The 18,834-nt window shown below is 36.6% G+C and overlaps 1 long non-coding RNA gene across 3 annotated transcripts in view; it reads left to right on the top strand.

The window, feature by feature from the left end:
• Positions 1–18,834, top strand: part of LOC102482330 (uncharacterized) — a 51,659-nt gene that overhangs the window by 4,729 nt on the left and 28,096 nt on the right. For all 3 annotated transcript variants that reach the window (XR_001371410.1, XR_336522.2, XR_336521.2), the window contains exons 2-3: positions 7,918–8,060; positions 9,621–9,689. This is a non-coding gene — a long non-coding RNA (uncharacterized LOC102482330). The remainder of the gene's footprint in view (positions 1–7,917; positions 8,061–9,620; positions 9,690–18,834) is intronic.

The raw sequence follows: 18,834 nt of genomic DNA, 5'->3' as shown, positions 1-18,834 counted from the left end.
GGCCATTATGGAAAAGAAAAATGGTTAGCATCTAGATAAAGGTGTGCTCGCCAGTGAGAGACAGAAAGCAAAAGGGAAAGTGCAAGAGCAAGCTGCCAGGTCCAGAACTTGAACCACAGTTGGCCATGTGGGAGTTCAGCACCTTAACCATCCCACCACTTGCGGACTCCCCTCTATTTATTCTTAACAGCAATGAAGCTGTTACACATGAGGAGTGGTCATGTAGGTAGCCTACTGGTGGTTCTCTTTGGAATTGACCCAACACGTCTTCTCCTTGGTTAGAGAGAACTTAAAAAGTGCTCTCTGCCTCTTTTTTGATTCTTACAGTTTGGGGAATATAAATTCGACGTCAGCTATTTCTTCCCCATAGATACAGACACATGTACTGGAAACCTCTTTTCCAGTTTTAGCTCAGTAACTCCCATTTCTTGTTCTCCATCACCTTTTTGTGTGTGTGATTTACAAACACTACCATAATTTCCGAGCACAAGGAGGCGATGTACTTGTTAAGAAAAAGAAAGCTGTAAATTTAAAGAGAGAAAAACAGAGACCAGCACATGGTATAATGGTTACATCGCTAGACTCCCACGTAGTCCACCACAGTTCAAGTCCCAAACCTGGAGGTTTAAAATCATGTGTGCGTGCCCAAAATCCTGAGAGGAAAGTGGAGAGATTGTAGGGTGACCATCGCCTCTGGTGCATGGTTTCTTGATTTTTTTGTCCATCTCTTTGTCTCTCTAGTGAGCACACGCACCCTATAGCAAAAGTCTTTCTCTAAAAAAAATAAATACAGCAGGGAAAAAAAAAAAAGAATTCACGTTTCACCTTGAATGTGTCCAGAAGAACCCTTCAGAATCTTTCTCAAAGTTCCTACTATTCAAAGTAAAATGAAATCTTTTCTTTTTCTCCTTCCCAGAGGTTTGTGCACTTGCCAGAGACAGAAAGGGAGAGGGAGAAAGCATCCTTCAGTAAGACATGTTCACACCACAATTCCTTCTCCTCCATTTCTCCACCTCGTCATGATTTGGGGCATTCATACACACACATCCAACATGTTTTTCAAGTTTCTGGTGCTGAGATTAGAACCACACTGTTGGCCATATATGATTCAGCAACAGATTTTTTTTAGTTTTCCACCTGAAACTATTTTTATGTTGCCTTCATTCTATTTTTTTTAAGTCATATCTACTAAGATGTAATTTGCACATGATGTCATTTACATGCAATATAAATTCACCCCTTATAATATGTACATTGAGATTTGGCAAATCTCTATAGTCATGAAAACACTACCACAATCACTGTACAGGAATATTGCCACGAACTCAAGTACCCTCATACCCCTTTTGTCATAGACCACTTCTCCCACCTCAGCTAAAAAAAATTTAGATTTTTTCTGCCCTCCTATTTTTTACCATTTCATATGAATGGAATCAAATAGAATGCAGTTTTTAGAATCTGGCATAGTGCATGTAGAAGATCACTCATATCATAGCATGTATCAGCAGTTCCTTTTTATTGCTAAGTAGTTTTCTATTGCATAGCTGCATGAGTTTGTCTACTCACCAATCAAAAGATACTTGTTTTCAGTTTTTAGTGATTATGAATTATGAATAAAGATGCTAAAAGCACTCCTACGGGTTTTTCATGAAAAAGAGTTTTCATTTCTCTTGGCACATAACTGTTTGTGGGATTGCTGGTGTTTGGTATGTACTATACCATTATGCGTTCCTATCAGCAATGTCTGAAAGTTCCTATTTGTCCACATTCTTTAGTATGGACATAATACAACTTATCTGTTCAAGTAAATGTGTAGTGGTATCTCATGTGGTATTAATTTTTAATTTCTTTAATAGCTTATGATGTCTCTTGCTTGTCGTTTGATTTTTTGTAACTGCATTTTAAAGAGCAAAAATTTTCAATTTTGATGAAGTTCAATGTGTTGATGTTTTTTTTTTCTTTTATGGTTTGTACTTGTTATGTTATATCTAAGAAATCCTTGCCTTATCCAAGGTACAAAGATTTTCTTCTTTGTTTTATTCTAGATGTTTATACAGTTTTAAATTTATGATCCATTTTGAGTCAATTATTGTATGGTGCAAAGAATAAGGTTTATTTTTTGGCACCAGAATGTCCAATTGTTCCGGAACAATTTTTTGAAACTGCTTTATCCATTGGATTAATATTCCACCTTTGTTAAAAATCACCTTGACTGGACAGGTGTAGATCTGCGCTCTGGACCCTTAATTCTATTCTACTGGCATTTGCATATGTTATTCATTTAAATCCACATTGTCTTAACTACAGTAGCTTTATGATGAGTTTTGAAACTCATCATAGTAGCATGAATATTCCAACCACATTCTTTTAAAAATAATTGCTTTGACTATTGTAATTTGTGTGCTTTTCATAATTTGTACAAAAATTACTACTAATATTTTCAGTGGAAATGCATTGATAAATTTGGAGAGAATTGATATTGTAATATTATTTAGTATTCTTTTTTCTTCAAGTTTATTTATTTCTTCCATGAAGAAGAAAGTGAGAGAGACAGTCCCTCAACAGGTTCTTGATGCCACAACATAGCCCCTGAATCAGCCAGCCACTCCATAGACATGCCTGGTACCTGGCACACACAGGGAGGTCTTTTTCTTCAAGTTTATTTATTTCTTCCATGAAGAAGAAAGTGAGAGAGACAGTCCCTCAACAGGTTCTTGATGCCACAACATAGCCCCTGAATCAGCCAGCCACTCCATAGACATGCCTGGTACACACATAGGGAGGTCACTAGATGTAAACCTGGAACCTTCCCAGGTGGATCAGCCTCACAGAGTGTAACATTTTACCACCATGCCTTAGTATAGTCTCCTTTACTGAGTCTTCTATGAACCGTTTACTCTAGATTTATTTAGGTCATCTTTAATTTTTCTCATGAATATTTCGTGGTTTCCAGCAAATAGATCATGCTCTTATGGGGGGGGGAGTGTCTTCAAAATGTTCATGAAAATGCCTGTTATGAAAAAACTATGCATGGACTTAAGTTTTTTGCACCAAAGTGAACTTACACTTTAATTCTACTTTTTAATTAAATTTTCAAAGTCCTCTCATATTTTTTAGATTTATACCTTGGTACTTCCTGATTTTTATGATATCTTATAAATGGAAATGTTTTAAATTTCCAACTGTTTTTTGCTATTACATAAAAATATGATTTTTAACTTTTTTGATTATACATTTGAAAAGAATGTGGATTTTGATGTTATTGTATGGATTGTTCTATAAACATCAGTTAGATTCAGTTGATTGATAGTATTGTTTAAGTTTTCTATTTCCTTACTGACTTTCTATGTTTGTTTAGTTGATTACTGAGAGAATGTTGAACCGTCCGACTCTTATTTAAGGATATGTCTATGTCTATTTCTCCCTTCATTTGTCAGTTTTGCTTCTGGTAGTAGGAAATAAATTGTTACATATATTAGATATATTGTTATATATATACTATACAACATATTATATAAACATATATAAAATATATAAACAATATATAAATGATATATATTCGATATATTGTTATATACATATACTATACAATGTATTATATAATAAATATATTAACATATATTTATATTTTTATATATAAACAATATATCTACTACCAGAAGCAAAACTGACAAATGAAAAGAGAAATAGAAATTATATATATATAATATTAGAAATAGAAATTATACATATTTGTATATGTATATATAAATATATATTTATGTATATTTATATTATAAATTTATATATAAACATATAATATATATATTATTACTTTTTCCATGACTTCTGAGTGAATTGACTGTTTCATCATTATACATTAGCTATTTTTACCCTTGTTAATATTCCTTGTTCAGAAGCCTATTTTGTGTAATATTAATATAGCTACCCTATCTTTTTTAAAATTAGTATTAACATGGTATACCTTTTCATTATTTTATTCTCAACATATCTATGCATTTAAAGTTTGTTTCTTCTTTTGTCTGGTAGATAATATGTACTTGTGTCTTGCTTTCTTAACTCAGGTCTTGCTTTTTATCCTTTTGTTTTACTTTTATTTATTTATTTATTTATTAGATTTTTTTTTTTTTTTGCCATAGCATATAAGCACTTGCTGGAAAGAGAGAGACAGAGAGGGAAAGTGAGAAATCATTCCCCAAGCGGGGATGGCCATGTCCAAATCCCTTCTCCTCCATTCTCCTGTTGCAATTTTGGGCATGCATGCACACACACCTGGCATGATTTTCAAGCCACTGAGTCTGGGCTTTTTGCCCTTGTGGATTAAGTGTCCTGCAACTTCAAGGAAAAAATGACAAAATTATAATTTAATCCTTGATACAGCACTCTCTTATTTTTAAGGGAGGCTCTTTGCTTTCTTTATCCTAGGGAAAACTTGACCTCATCTTCATTCTTAAAGTATATTTTCCTAGATAGAGTTTTTGGCACCTTTTTTTTTTCTTCATTTTAAAGCTGTTGTTCTACTGTTAATAAGCATCAGTTGATTCTGGTGAGTGTCTTAGGTGACTCAAATCATTGTTTCCTAGGAAGAGATGTGTCACATTTATCTGACTACATGCAAAATTGTCTCTAGAGGCATTCTTTATGTTCTATATATTTTGCATGAAGTTGGGGGATTTTCCATCATTTTTTTCTTACAGGGTCATGAGACCGATTTTTGTTTCCTTCTGGACAGGATTGTTATGCTTTCCACACTAACTAAATTTGCAGTCCTTCTGAGTGTCTGGGGCTATCGGCATATGCCACCATGCCTAGTTTTAATGGTGAATCAGGAATTGAACCCAGGCCACCCACATGGCTTCAGCCTGCCAAATAGCAGTGTCAGCCAGTGTGTGCTATTTCAGCTAGGCTGACCTGTTTTTAAAATTGTTTTCCTCTATTCAGATTATATCATTTCTATTGGTCTACCTTCAAGTTTTTGATCCTTTATTCTATCATATCTACTATGCTTTTAAGCTATCTAATGAATTTTAAAATTTTATTTATCTTTCTGTTCTTGAATTTTTGTTTAGTTCTTTTTAATAGACTGTATTTCTCAACTGAGATTTCCTTTCTTTTCATTATTATATTTTCCTTACAGTCCTTAATCACAACTATTTTAAAATCCTTATCTTTTGATTTGAGCATTAGGGTACTCTCAGAATTATTCTCCATTAATTTTCTCTTTTCTTGGAAATAGAAAGTGGAATGGAGCTTAAAGCAGCTGGATCCCACATAGCTAACTGCACAGTTAAAACTCCCGGCTTGAAAATCAAACTAGGCGTGTGTTCATGCATGCCCAAAATCCCAAGAGGAGACTGCATGAGAAGGAATTGCAGCATGGCCATCCCCCCACAGGGTGATTTCTCACTTTCCCTTCCTCTGTCTTTGTCTCTGTTTCTGTCTCTGTCTCTGTCTGGAAAGTGCATGTACCCTAAAGCTTAAGAAATAAAGAAAAGAAATTGTTTCTTTATATGACAAGTAATTTTGGATTTTATCCTAGAAATTGTGAATAATATGTGCCATAAACTTTGGATTTTATTATGTCTCTCCAAAAAGTATTATTTGGGTTGTTTTGTTTTGTTTTGTGTTTTTCCAAAGCAGGCAGTTAACTTGGCTGAGCCTGAAGCACAAGTTCTGTCTCCCTGGCAATATAGGGCAGCTCAAATCTAAGTTCAGTTTTCTTAGCCTCAGCTGGACTCCTTGGACTCTGCCCTTTACTTGCAGGGCTCAAGGACATCCAGATATTAGAGCATACTGATTTTCCAGAAATTAGGGCACACACTGTCTCTCTTCTCTGCAAGACTCCCTAGGAACTGTTATTGACTCAAACCCTTTCTCAAGTAAGATAAGATTTGTATTCAATTTCTGGCCTCCCTACACAGTACTGACCATGGCCTGCCCTCATGATAAAAGCAGGGAAAAAAAAGAGTAAACCCATGCCTTGAAGTCCTCTTCTTGAAGTCAGTATCTGACTCTCCAGTATCTACCTGCTTTTGTTCTTTTCTTTAAAGCCTTCAAATAGTTATTTTTGCTCCTTCCGGAGTCTATAGGTATTACCTATGGAAACGTTGGTCAGACATGAGCTTACCTGGTCATGACTAGAAGTGGAAGTGTTTGTAACAGATGAATAACTCTTTAAATATCCTCTCATGTTTCTCATGGAATCTTTGTTTTATTATTGTTATTAGAGTTTATTCATTTTATCATACGTTCTTTTTTGTGGGAGAGGTTTTTGTTATAGGGCACGTGCACTCGCCAGACAGACAGAGAGAGACAGAGAGACAGAAAGCGAGAAATCACCCCCCAGGGAGAATGGCCACGCTGCAATCCCTTCTCCTCCATTCTCCTCTCGGAATCTTGGGCATGCATGCACATGCGCCCGGCGTGAGTTTAAGCCATCGGGTCCAGGACTCCAACTGCAGTCGCCTACGGGGGAGTCCAGCGACATAGCCATTACACGAACTGCTGGTCCCATTATCATACGTTCTTTAAGATCAAAGATGGATACTTTTTATGTTTAGTATTACCTCATTACATTATCTATAGTACTAGACATTGGGAACTTGGCTAATATTTAAATTGTGAGTAATAAATAAACTTGACATAAATTTTCCTTACCTATACCCAATATGACCTTGTTGGGGAAAATGATTTTATGCAATAATACCTAATTAATAATTGTTGTTTCAGAAGATTATGTGCCCATGATCACATAGCTAGCAAGTACCAGCATCTAGGTATGGGACCAGGATCATCTGACCCTTAAACCCATTGCTTTCTTCTATATTGCATTGTCTCCCCAAGAAATAGGAGGCAGGGGCTAGGTGGTGGTGCAGTAGTAACTCAATGATATCCACATGGGAAGGTCCTAGGTTTGTGTCGCAAGGCCTCCCTGTTATGCCAGACATGCATGCCTATGATCTGGACTGGCTGAGGCAGATCACAGCATGAAGACTTATTGGGAATGTGCCTCTCTGTCTCTCTCTCTCTCTCTTTTTGTCCCCTTCTCATGGAAAATATATACAATAAGTTTAAAAAAAAGAGAGAGAGAAGAAGAAAACTTCAAAAGGAAGTGAGGACTTCTAAATGCCAGTGCTATTCTAATTGTTTCTACACATATCAACTAATTCAGTCTTCCCAACAATCATCTGAGGGAGGTTTTTTGTTATGCCCATTTTGTATGTGAACAAACTATATTCTCCAAGGAGAGTAAATTGTCACATGAACTAGAGAACTTGTCTTCCATGTGGCATTCACCAATTCTACAACTGAGATTTCCATGACAGTTGAGAATTTTGAGTTCAGTTACATTATTTGATGGTCACTGGGAACCTTTTACTGGTCCCTTATTACTTTCTCTGTGATTTGACTCTGTCAGTAAAGTATCCTGTGGGTGAAAACATAATAAGCTTATTAATTATCTACGTTGCAGAGTGACTGAATAACCAATTGGTTTTAAGAGAGGTGATTTTAAAAAGAAGGGGGGGACTAGCAGGAAACATGATACCCAAGATAAAGGGGCAGAGTACACCAGGAGGAGTGAGTAAGGTAACACTCCGAGGATGGTTGAGGTGCAGAAAGCCAACCTCACCTCTACATCACTTTTTTTCTGGGCTTGGTCTTGCTAGAATGAAACTCCCATTTAAAATAAATGTAAATAGGACAACTAGGTGACTACATTGTATTCCAGGGAAGATGCTGAATTAAAATATATTTGGTTTTGTTCAGTAAAGACTGTCAAGCACTTTGTGTGAGATTAGACGTTAAGAGCTATCCATCTAGCTCTGCCAAATATTAACTCAGGTTAATTGTAGGCTGTTCAATCTATCATTCACATGATGGTTTCAGATTTTAAAATGATGTTTTAAATTGTTCCAGTAAATTGACGTTGTTCCTGTACTATATTGCACCTGTGATTTGTCATCCTCGTCTCATGGGCTTGTGATGCTGTGAGTGACCCCATGGCAAGAAGAGAAGAGCAAACAGAGAGGCCAGAGTGGATCCTCATCGTGTTGTACCAGGTGTGATGTTAAATAAGTGATCTATGGGTATTTTATTAACACGGACTGAAAAATCTCATTCCCAAGAAGTTGTTTTGACTTTTAAGTAGAGGATACTATAAAAGGTAGACTATTATAAACTCTCCAGAAGCAAAATATTTGCTTTATGTAAATAGCCTTTTCAAGGTAATAAATAATTAAGGAATCTTGAAATAACATATGAAGCTCTGAATTTCTAACCAAAAGGGTTTCCAAAGGTTTATCTTTGGAAATGATTTGTCTTTAAGGAGAAATACTGAAAATTCACCAAGTGTTCTAAGTTTCAAAGTCATAAATGACAATTAAGAGCAAGAATAAAATGGAGAGTGCTGTGTTCAGGAGTCATGTAGATCTGGGAATTAACCCTTTAGCCCCATGCAGGTTACTTAACCTCCCAAACCTCAGAAGCTCCCATCTATAAAACAGAGTAACAGCACCTGCTCCACCTTTACTCAACCAGAGTAAAGCACCACCTGTACCAATGTGAGGTTCCACACATATGAGGTAGGATGAAATCTGGCACAAGAACCTCTCCTTAGACTGGGCCTCACACATGGTTCCTTTCCTTTCATTTATGAAAGCTTTTCTTGGAATGTGGTATTGCAGAGTACCTTAGAGCCATAGTGGGACCAGAACTTGTTTGAGTGTTTGTTTGGGGAAAGAGGAATGGAAGGGACAAAGGGCTCAGTCAGCACTTGAAATTTTGGGAATCACTCAACTTTGAGGAAGGCAGCAAACAATCTCTGTACGATCTAATTTCCGGCTAAGCCAGAGATTTAGAGGCCAGTGAGGCAGACATGCTGTCTTAAAACCTCTGGTGACAATGTGTTAAAGAACGATGTGACAAGACTAGTGATTTTGTTGTCATCTTAACAGAGTGTTTAACTAGAAATCAAGTCTATAAAAGTAGATAACCAGTAGTCATCACTGAGTGGTGGGACTAATAGTTGGAATACATATAATTTTTATTCTTTTAGTTTCTGTTTTCTAATTTTTCCATAATGAGATTATACTATTTCCACAGTAATGTTATTTATATAAAAACTAAATAAATGTAGGCTTTAAATTTAGTATTATGTATTTTTAATAATTTATTTTAATTTTATTTATTTATTCATTTATTTTAATTGACAAGAGAGAGAAAGGGAAAGTAAGAAATCCAGAACTCGAACCATGGTTGGTCATCCGGAAGTCCAGCACCTCAACCGCCATGCCACCTGCTGGCCCCAGTATTACATGTTTTTTTAAAAATTAGACTTTATTTTCAGTTACTAGGTACTTTACTTTATGGGTAACTTTTTAAAGATGGCCACTGTACTTCTTTCTGATCAGCAATTGTTTATGGTAACCGATTCTTCAACTCTCAATTGGTAGTTACTCTTCCCTACTATACTTTGGGCCTGTGAACTCAGAACAGGATTGGTTGTGTGAAGGGGTGTGGCACAAATAACCCTCAGGAATATAGGCCACAGAGCTAATGAGGGGCCCCAAGGAAAGAAAGACCTACCCATCAGCTATGAATTCTCTCCCCCCATGCCACAGACCTGAGGGCACGTGACCTGGGAATGTGCATCCACAGATAATACTACCTTCAGAGAACTCTACTTATAGGTAAGTAACTCTCCTTTATAGGAGGTATCTTTGTGTGGCAGACTGTTTATGGGAGCAATTTGAATTGAACTTTAAATGAAAAAGGCATATCTCTGTAAGTGGTAATAATTTTAGTCATCTCGCTGTGGCTAGGGGTTGTGGAATTCATTAGCACAGATTAACATATAAAGTGGGTGAGATATCTAATAGCAAACGGAGAGGTTTAGGGGCCTTAATTCATCACTGAATGAACAGCGTGTACAGTATTAGGGACTATGAAATTTTTAATTTACACAAAGTGTCCAAGAATATAGGGAATAAATTTAAACCCAAAACAGATAATGGAGCTATGCCCTGCCTGGCTGGCAAGTTGAATTGTTTTTACACTGAGTGAAGAAAGCTAATTATCCCAAGCACAAGGAGACTGCTAAAAATAATAAGATTATAAGGAATAATTTGCTGATATAATTACAACAAAATTGGGTACACACAATCGTCAGATACATGTATTGCTTGACCTGGGTGAGAAAGTGAAATAAATCCTTCTTCTATAGCCTTCGTAAATTTGTTTTTATCATCTCCAAGTGGTGTTTGCACAGGCAGCACAATTTGCATGTGTAATGTGGCTGTACAAATTGACAACAAGTAAATTATTCAAGGAAATAGGCTGGTCGCGGGTCTGAACTATCTCGCAAAGCCTATTCATTTTGAAGAATCACTGAGACGTGAAGCTCATACATCAACCGTTTTCTGACAATCCTCAGACTTATTGTCTCCTAAAATGTCATTATGGCTATTATTTATGAAGCTAATTCATTTATTAATATATATTTAACTCTGACTTGTCATGCACCTTAGCAGACATTCTGTGCACTGCATATTTTTGAATAGATGAAAGACTTTTGCATGCTTTAATGATTACTGTAAGCTGCTATAGATTTATAGAATGCAGCTTTATTATCTACTTGCATTAATACCTTTTTATAACTTTTTTTTGCTTAAGGCCATCAAATATAAATGGCAAATGACATATTCAAAAGATTGTGTGGAATAAGATTTTCTGAGAGTTTGTTGAATTTTAGAACAAAATGGGTTATCTGTCAGTTAAGGCCTAATTCACCTAAAAAGATGGGTATATACCAATTATGTTGAATTTTCCTGAAAAATATAGGCTGCAGTTTTTCAAGAAAAAGGAAAAGATGCATGATTCATTGAGCTCTTTCCTTGTGAGAAGACAGCCTACCCTCTTATGTGCTGACATTGGGCAACACTTCCCAAGGAAGCCAAATTTTAGATGGTCACTGTTACAAAGGGCACTGTGTCCTTTACATTGTATTAATCCATAAATGTGTATTAAATAAAAGAGTGAATGCATGAATGACCCGCAGGTTTTCTGATAGTGCAATGAATAATTTCAGTAGAATCAAGTGTCTATCTAGAATACTATTTTTATCTATTTCTGCTTTCTTGTTTAGCACTTCTAACCTCTAGAGAATGTCTTGTGATTCCCACTACGATTTAGAAATAAACCACATGTACATGCAATCAAAATACACATGTTGTTTTCATAATGTGTATAGGAATATTCAGTACTGAACATGCATTGCTTCTTCTTGTGCTCTACTGCATAAAATCTGCTTACGATGTGTGACCCTGACCAATGTATGTGTATGTGAGTGTTTACATGTTAATGAGGGAGAAGGAAATGAAGAATAAAAGGAAGAATGATACAATTGCCTGAGATAGTCTGCTCTGAGTGTGTTTCATGCGCACCACTTAAATATTCACCATCTTCTTAACTTAACATTTCTGCATTTGTGTAGGTATAAAAATAAAACTTTTATAGTACCAATCAAGTAGAAGGACAGCACAGGCAAACATAATACTGGTGCAGTTAACCGATGGATTTGAAATTATTACACACCAGATGTTTCATTTGAAAAAATAAAAATTATAAGGTAGAAAACACCACTTTCTATGTATTGCATTAAATGTATTGTTTTTAATAATGTCAACTTAACATTTCTGCATTTGTGTAGGTATAAAAATAAAACTTTTATAGTACCAATCAAGTAGAAGGACAGCACAGGCAAACATAATACTGGTGCAGTTAACCGATGGATTTGAAATTATTACACACCAGATGCTTCATTTGAAAAAATAAAAATTATAAGGTAGAAAACACCACTTTCTATGTATTGCATTAAATGTATTGTTTTTAATAATGTCATAAAATCACCAAAACATTGAGATAATTAAAAAAATTTTTATAGATGCCACTGAATCTACGGAAATAGAAAGTAGATTAGTGTTTGCCTAGGGCTGGTAGAGTGGAGAGAATAGGGAGTGATTGCTAATGGGCAAGGTTTCTCTTTGGGGTGACAAAAATTTAAATTAGATTGTGGTGTTGGTTCCATAGCTCTGTGAATAGACTAACAACCACTGAATAATGCGCTTTAAGTGAGTAAGCTATATGGTATGTGGATTATAGCTCAATAAAGCTGTTTAGGAAGTGTCTCATGATCTGTGCAACAATTAAATATTATACAAAAGTCTAAGACCAGCAGATGGTGTAATAGTTATGTTGCTGGATTCCCACAGGGCCAACTGCAGTTCAAGTCCCAGATCTGGTAGCTTGAAACTTACACTGGACATGTCTGTGCGTGCCCAAGATCCTGAGAGGAGAATGTAAGAGAAGGGATTGTGATGTGGCCATCCCCACTGGGGGGATTGGGGGTGTGTGATTTCTGGCTTTCTGTCTCCCTATCTCTCTCTGTCTCTCTGACAAGCATACATGTCCTATAGCAAAAAAATCTCTCTAAAAAATATTCTGCAGAAGTCTCCAAAATGTTTATAGAAATGTGTGATATGCAAAACTATATGTATTTAGAAAGTTATTTGCACCAAAGTAAACATGTACCTTAATTCCATTTTTCTATGAACTTTTGAGGTCCCCAACATCAGCTACTATGAACAGTAGCATAAGAAAATAACTACTTAAGAAAGTAGCTTATGAATAAAGCAAAATTTGAATAATTTGAATAAGTTATCTATCTACAAAAGTATAGGAAGGAGGCTGCTTTCTAAAAATTCAGTTTTCAACAAGAATGTATTTGTGTTACATAATTAACACGAGGCAAAAAACAAACAAACAAAAAACCTGTATATCTCAAACAGCTATAAGCTACAAAATGCAATCTTTATTTTTGTAAATGCATAGGAACATATTATTTTTCATTTTGAATTATTATATAAGATCAACAAAGTGTGCTAGCCCCTGGCCTGGTGGTTAAAGCAGCTGGATCCTATGTGACCTACAGCACAGTTTGAGTCTTGGCCCAACAGCTTGAAAAGCACACCGGGTTTGTGCATGTGTCTGCCCATGCCCAAAATCCTGAAAGGAGGGAGAGATGGAGAAGGGATTTTGATGTGAATGTGCCCCATAGGGGGAGTACTTTCTCACTTTCTCTCTCTACCACCCCCCAGCCCCCAGCACATGTGCCCTCCAGAAGATTGGGGGAAAAAAAAATCAACAAAGCATCAAGGATCTGTTTTTAAAACTAATTTTCTTACATTAAGCAATCTCTCAAAATATCTTATTAGATGAAGAAAACCAACCACACACATACATGCAAAATGTCTTTCTAACTGCATCACCCTGGCAGAGAAGGCTGATGACATTTTTATTAGTAATATTAATCACATGCTTAAAGGGAAAAATGTCTCACTTTTCCAGAAACCGTAATATTTACCTATTTACACCTTTTAAAATTTCAATAACTCTAACTTAGAACCCTTAACCCTTGTAACCTCCAAAAAACAAGTAAAACGAAAATTAATAAATGTTCCCTAGTGTGTGATGAACCATTAATTGTACAGACTGAAAGGCTTTAACCTAATGAGAAACATGCCTTCAGCAGAAATGTGAAAGTCACCTGATGCTCATGATTTAATGATAAAAATGTGCAGTCAATTTTCAATGAAGTTAAGACCTATAACCCAGGAATATTTTAACTCACAAATACAGCCGATACCTGAGGAGCTTCGAAAGGTGAACAACCAGAAGTACTGAAATGTTCTCAGCATGAATTAAATAATTCATCTCTAGAGTAGTCTGAAGATAAAGGCAGTAAAATTTTCAGCAATAACAGATGATCAGAGATGGATTTGACCCAACACTCCCAGGAATCACAGACATTTTGTTAACCTAGCAATGATATAATTTTATGAATAATTTTTCAAAGGAAATGTATTATACCATTAGAAATGAAGAAACATTAATAATATTATGGAGGGGCCAACAGAGAGAGAGAGAGAGAGAGAGGGGTGGTTAAGGGTGCTGGACTCCCACATGGTCGACCATGGTTTGAATCCTGGACCTGGTGGCTTGCTTTCTTACTTTCCTTCTCTCTCTGTCCGACTCTGATGGTCGACCATGGTTTGAATCCTGGACCTGGTGGCTTGCTTTCTCACTTTCCTTCTCTCTCTGTCCGATTCTGGTCAAATTGAAAAACAAGTAAATAAATTAAGTTAAATAAAATAATTCTTTTTAAAAATATTACTGACCATAAATCTCACGTAAGCTTTAAAAATCAGCTTTAAGCTTAGCTATAAAAGTCCTAAGCATAATTCATTCATTCAAATACATTCTTACTTAGTTCACACTATGAACCAAGCCAAGGGTAGACCTTCTGGTGCTAAAGGATATAAAGATTAATGAAACACAGTGTTGTCCTTGAGGAATGTATATTCATGAGAGGACCATGATGTGTTTACCCCCCAAAATTTGCCATTATTATTTGAGTTATTTGCAATGAGCAATGTTTTACTTATATAATCAGAAATGAGAGCATTAGTTTAGTTTAGTTTTGTTTTGTTTTGTTTTAAAGACTCTTAAGTGCCATTGAGAGAGGCACAGTATTTTTGGGTGTTCAAAAGAAGGTCTCCACCAAGGAATATTTTCAAGGAGGAGTTACCATACGATCCAGGGCTGGTAGATGGCCAGCATTATGATACTTAGTAGGAGAAGGCAATTAGGTATCACAGAAATGATCATGTAAACTAGAGCTGGAAAGTCAAAGTGACGTAAAGCAATGCAGAATGGCTATAGGTTAGGGTGCACGCAGAGAAGAAAAAACTAGAATATGCTATTGGACTCAATCACAGGAGGCCTAGACTGTCACACTCAGGAATTCAGATTTAGTTTGTCAGGTCATGTGTGTTGGGCATTTGTTTCATGCACTCTGTATATGTGAGCCATTGTCATTATTCTTCAAGGTTGCAGAGGAGAGAGCAGAGCAAGGGCAAATGATCTTTTGGGTGGCCAGTTCAGTTTCCTTCTTTCTGTCCCATGGGTAGACTCCAAGTGATTGCTCCCCAATACGTAGGTGCAGCCTACTGGGGTGCAGCCCACGTTTAGATTGTCTCTGATCCATCTGTACCCAGCACTCATCACATCCCTCTCAGCCATACAATGACCAGTCTGAAAATTTCTTCAATACGGAGACTGTGTCCTCTTCTCTATTTTTGTTCCTTAAGGTCTTCATCCATATTGAGAGTTCAAGAAATGCTTGTTGAACTAACTCCTCATTAGGTGTGAATACTCCTGGATAAATAAATTAATTAATACACTGGTCTATGCTTCAGAGCACATGGTCTATTAACTTAGTAGTTAAGTTTGTCATCACTGAACATAAAAATGAATGTAATAATGATAGCTAGTTTCTGAATCTGCTAAGTTCCCAAATGGTGTATTGTCCTGAGAGACCCTTGCTTGCAGCCCTCTAGATATGACAGCCTCTCAGCTCTCCTCTGTCACCCATAGACTATCGCTCCCACCCCATAGCAGTATTGTGAGCGAAATAAGACTATCAAGAACCTAGCATTGTGTTTCATACATGTTAAAATTCACTAAGCATGCTCTTTCCCCTAAATAGAATTTCTGGTTTATCCACCCATTGGCTAGGACACAGTATATCACTAAGTGTACTGTTTTGGAGGTAAAAGAGGTAAGAGAAGTCACTTTTACAATGCTCATCATCTTCTGTCCCTTAGACAGATTAACCCATCCTTATGGACATTGGCATTTCTTTTCCTATGACTGCTCACAACTCCTTGTGACTGAACTCAATTTTTGAATATCTAGAATTAGAGTTCAGAGATGTAACCTAAGTCAAATTTTTTTTCCACCAAAGCCAGGGTTTTTATTATTAGTCTGAGTGTTTGGCATCATGGAAGCAGTGTAGCTTAGTGGGTAACAGTAAGGGCAGATGGAGCCAGCTGGTGGCATGGTGGCTAAGGCACTGGACTCCCACATGACTGACCATGATTCAAGTTCCAGACCTAGTGGTTTGCTTTCTCACTTTCTCTCTTCTCAGTCTCTCTCTGGTGAGCACACATGCCTTATAGCAAACAAAAAATAATAATAAAGAATAAAGTAAGTAAGTCATTTAAAAAAAAAATAGGTGTAACACTTGGGCCAGTTCCAGCCACCACCTATTTTTATAAAGTTGTATTGGAACAGAGTCATGCCCACTCATTGCCATATAGTTCATAGCTACTTTCATACCACTACAGCAGAGATGAGTAGTTGCAACAGAGATCACCAGTCCCACAAATATTTATTTGGGCACTTTGCAGAAATCATTTGCTGAACCCTGGTTAAGAATAATGACTTTGTTGGACTGGACTGAGTTTAAATCCTAGTTCCAATGTGGGTGAACTAACCTTTTTATTATACCTCAATTTCTATATTTGTAAAGTGGGATAGAATTAAATACCCTAAAGTGCCTAGCACAGTATTTGGACCACAGTACAAGCAGACAGAGACAACTTAAGAAAGTAATCCCATCTACCATAGCCACAAGAAGTATATGATACCTAGGAATAAAACTAACCAAGGATGTCAAAGACCTCTATAAGGACAACTATGAAAACCTTAAAAAAAAAAAAAGTCAAAAAGGACACAAAAAAGTGTAAGGACATTCCATGTTCCTAGATTGGCAGAATTAATATAATCAAAATAGCAGTCCTACCCAAATTAATCAACATATTTAATGCAATCCTAATAAAATTACAACAGACATTCTTCACAGATCTAGAAAAGACAATCACAGAATTTTTCTGGAATCATAAAAGACTCTGTACTGCCAAAGCCATCCTGTGCAAGAAGAGTGGAGTGGGGGACATCTCACTTTCTGACCCCAAAATATAATACAAAGCTGTGATAACCAAAATGGCATGGTATTGGCACAAAAACAGACGTGAGGACAAATGGAAAAGAGTAGAGACCCCAGAAATAAACCCCAAAACATGCAGCCAACTCACCTTTGACAAAGGGTACCAGTCAATCCAGTGGGAAAAGGGAAACCTCTTTGGCAAATGGTGCTGGAAAAACTGGGTATCCACCTGCAGAAAGATGAATTTGAACTCCTTTCTGTCACCATTAACAAAAATCAACTCAAAGTGGATCAAAGATTTAAACCTAAGACCACAAACTACAAAACTACTGGAGGAAAACTCTGAGGAAACTCTGGGAGATATTGGAGTAGGCAAAAACTTCTTAAGTAAGACTCCCAAAGTACAGGCAATAATCCCAAAAATAGGTGAGATTCCATCAGATTAAGGAGTTTCTGCACAGCAAATAACACCTTAATTAGTATGAATCGACAACCCTTGGGATGGGAGATTTTTTATGTCTTTCTATCCTAAATTGAATCCTCTTCCCTTTCCTTGATACCCTCCATTCCTCCTCTCTACTTCTCTCCTAACACTTACCATCATCAGATAAACTCTATTTTCTATATTTTGTTGTCTGTCAACCCCATTCTAGAATATAACCTCCCAAGGGCAGAGATTTTTGTCCTAGTGATCATTGCTTTACCCCCAGTGCTAGGATTGTGCTTACCATGGAGAAGGCTTTCAAGAAATATTAAAAAAAGAAAAAAAAAAAAGATAAGTGCTGGCAGGGATGTGGTGAAAGTGGTGAAAGGGGAACACTCCTACATTGTTGGTGGGAATGTAAATTGGTCCAGCCACTATGGAGAACAGTATGGAGGTTCCTCAAAGACCTTCAAATAGAACTACCATATGATCCAGTAATTCAACTCCTGGGTATCTACCCAAAGCACAGGAGAATGCTCAGTTGGAAAAGTGCTTGCACAACTATATTGCAGTGCTATCCATGATTGCTAAGACATGGGACCAACCCAAATGTCCACAAATAGATGAATGGATTGAAAAAGTATGACACATAAACTCCATGAAATATTATTCAGACATAAAAAACAAGGCCCTGGAATTTGATAGAAAGTGAACGAATATGGAAGATTTGTTGCTGAGTGAAGCAAGTCAGGCTATAAAAGAGAGACATTGTATGTCTCCGCTTAACATATACAGACTGTCCACACTCTATAGCAGAGACTGAAAGACTGGAGAACGTAAAAGCATTTAAAATTGTTGTGGACACTAGAGACAAAGTGGAAGGAGAGGGAGGGAGAGGATGAGTGCAGGAAAGGAAATTAGGGGAAAAATAAGGAGAGATAAAGTATTTGTGGGACACAAATATGATTTGTTATCTATTGATGAGGATGTGTATAGTATTCTCAACTGGCTGAGATGTGAATCATGCTGGGTAAAATCTCTTTACAATCTAAATGATGTATAGCGATTGAATGTATAAATAATCATAATAAAAATATAATAAAAATGAAAAAAGACACCATGGATGAAAATTAATTAAAATCACTGAAATGTTAAAAAAAAGTGAATAATAATGATAATTATGGCACACCCATATATAAAAGGGTCGTGCAGAGAACACCATACTTCAAACAAGTTTTAAAATTGCATTTTAAAATGTATGTGGAATTTGATTTAATCAGGTATGCTAAGATAAGACACGGGAAATGCCTTCCTCCAGAAAGAGGAACTTCTTACAGTCTCAGATCCCTAGAACAGAAAGCAGGGCACACTGTGCAGGACCACATGAATTAGCAACACATCAGTCAGGAGGCAGAGGGAGTGAGGGGGGCCCATGGGCAGGAGCTTTTACTCATATTTCTGCTGGAAAGGCAAGCAGGGTGACTCAGTTTAGGACTGGCTAGTTTGAATAATTTTAGTGGACTCTGGTATATAGGGGTGGTCCTAAGTTGTCTGAGACAGCCCT

This window comes from Tupaia chinensis, unplaced genomic scaffold (genome assembly GCF_000334495.1).
Source record: "Tupaia chinensis unplaced genomic scaffold, TupChi_1.0 Scaffold139602_1, whole genome shotgun sequence".
In the NCBI taxonomy this organism is placed as follows: Eukaryota; Metazoa; Chordata; class Mammalia; order Scandentia; family Tupaiidae; genus Tupaia; species Tupaia belangeri.
The sequence above is the reverse complement of the archived record's forward strand: the minus strand, read 5'-3'. Positions and strand labels throughout refer to the sequence as shown.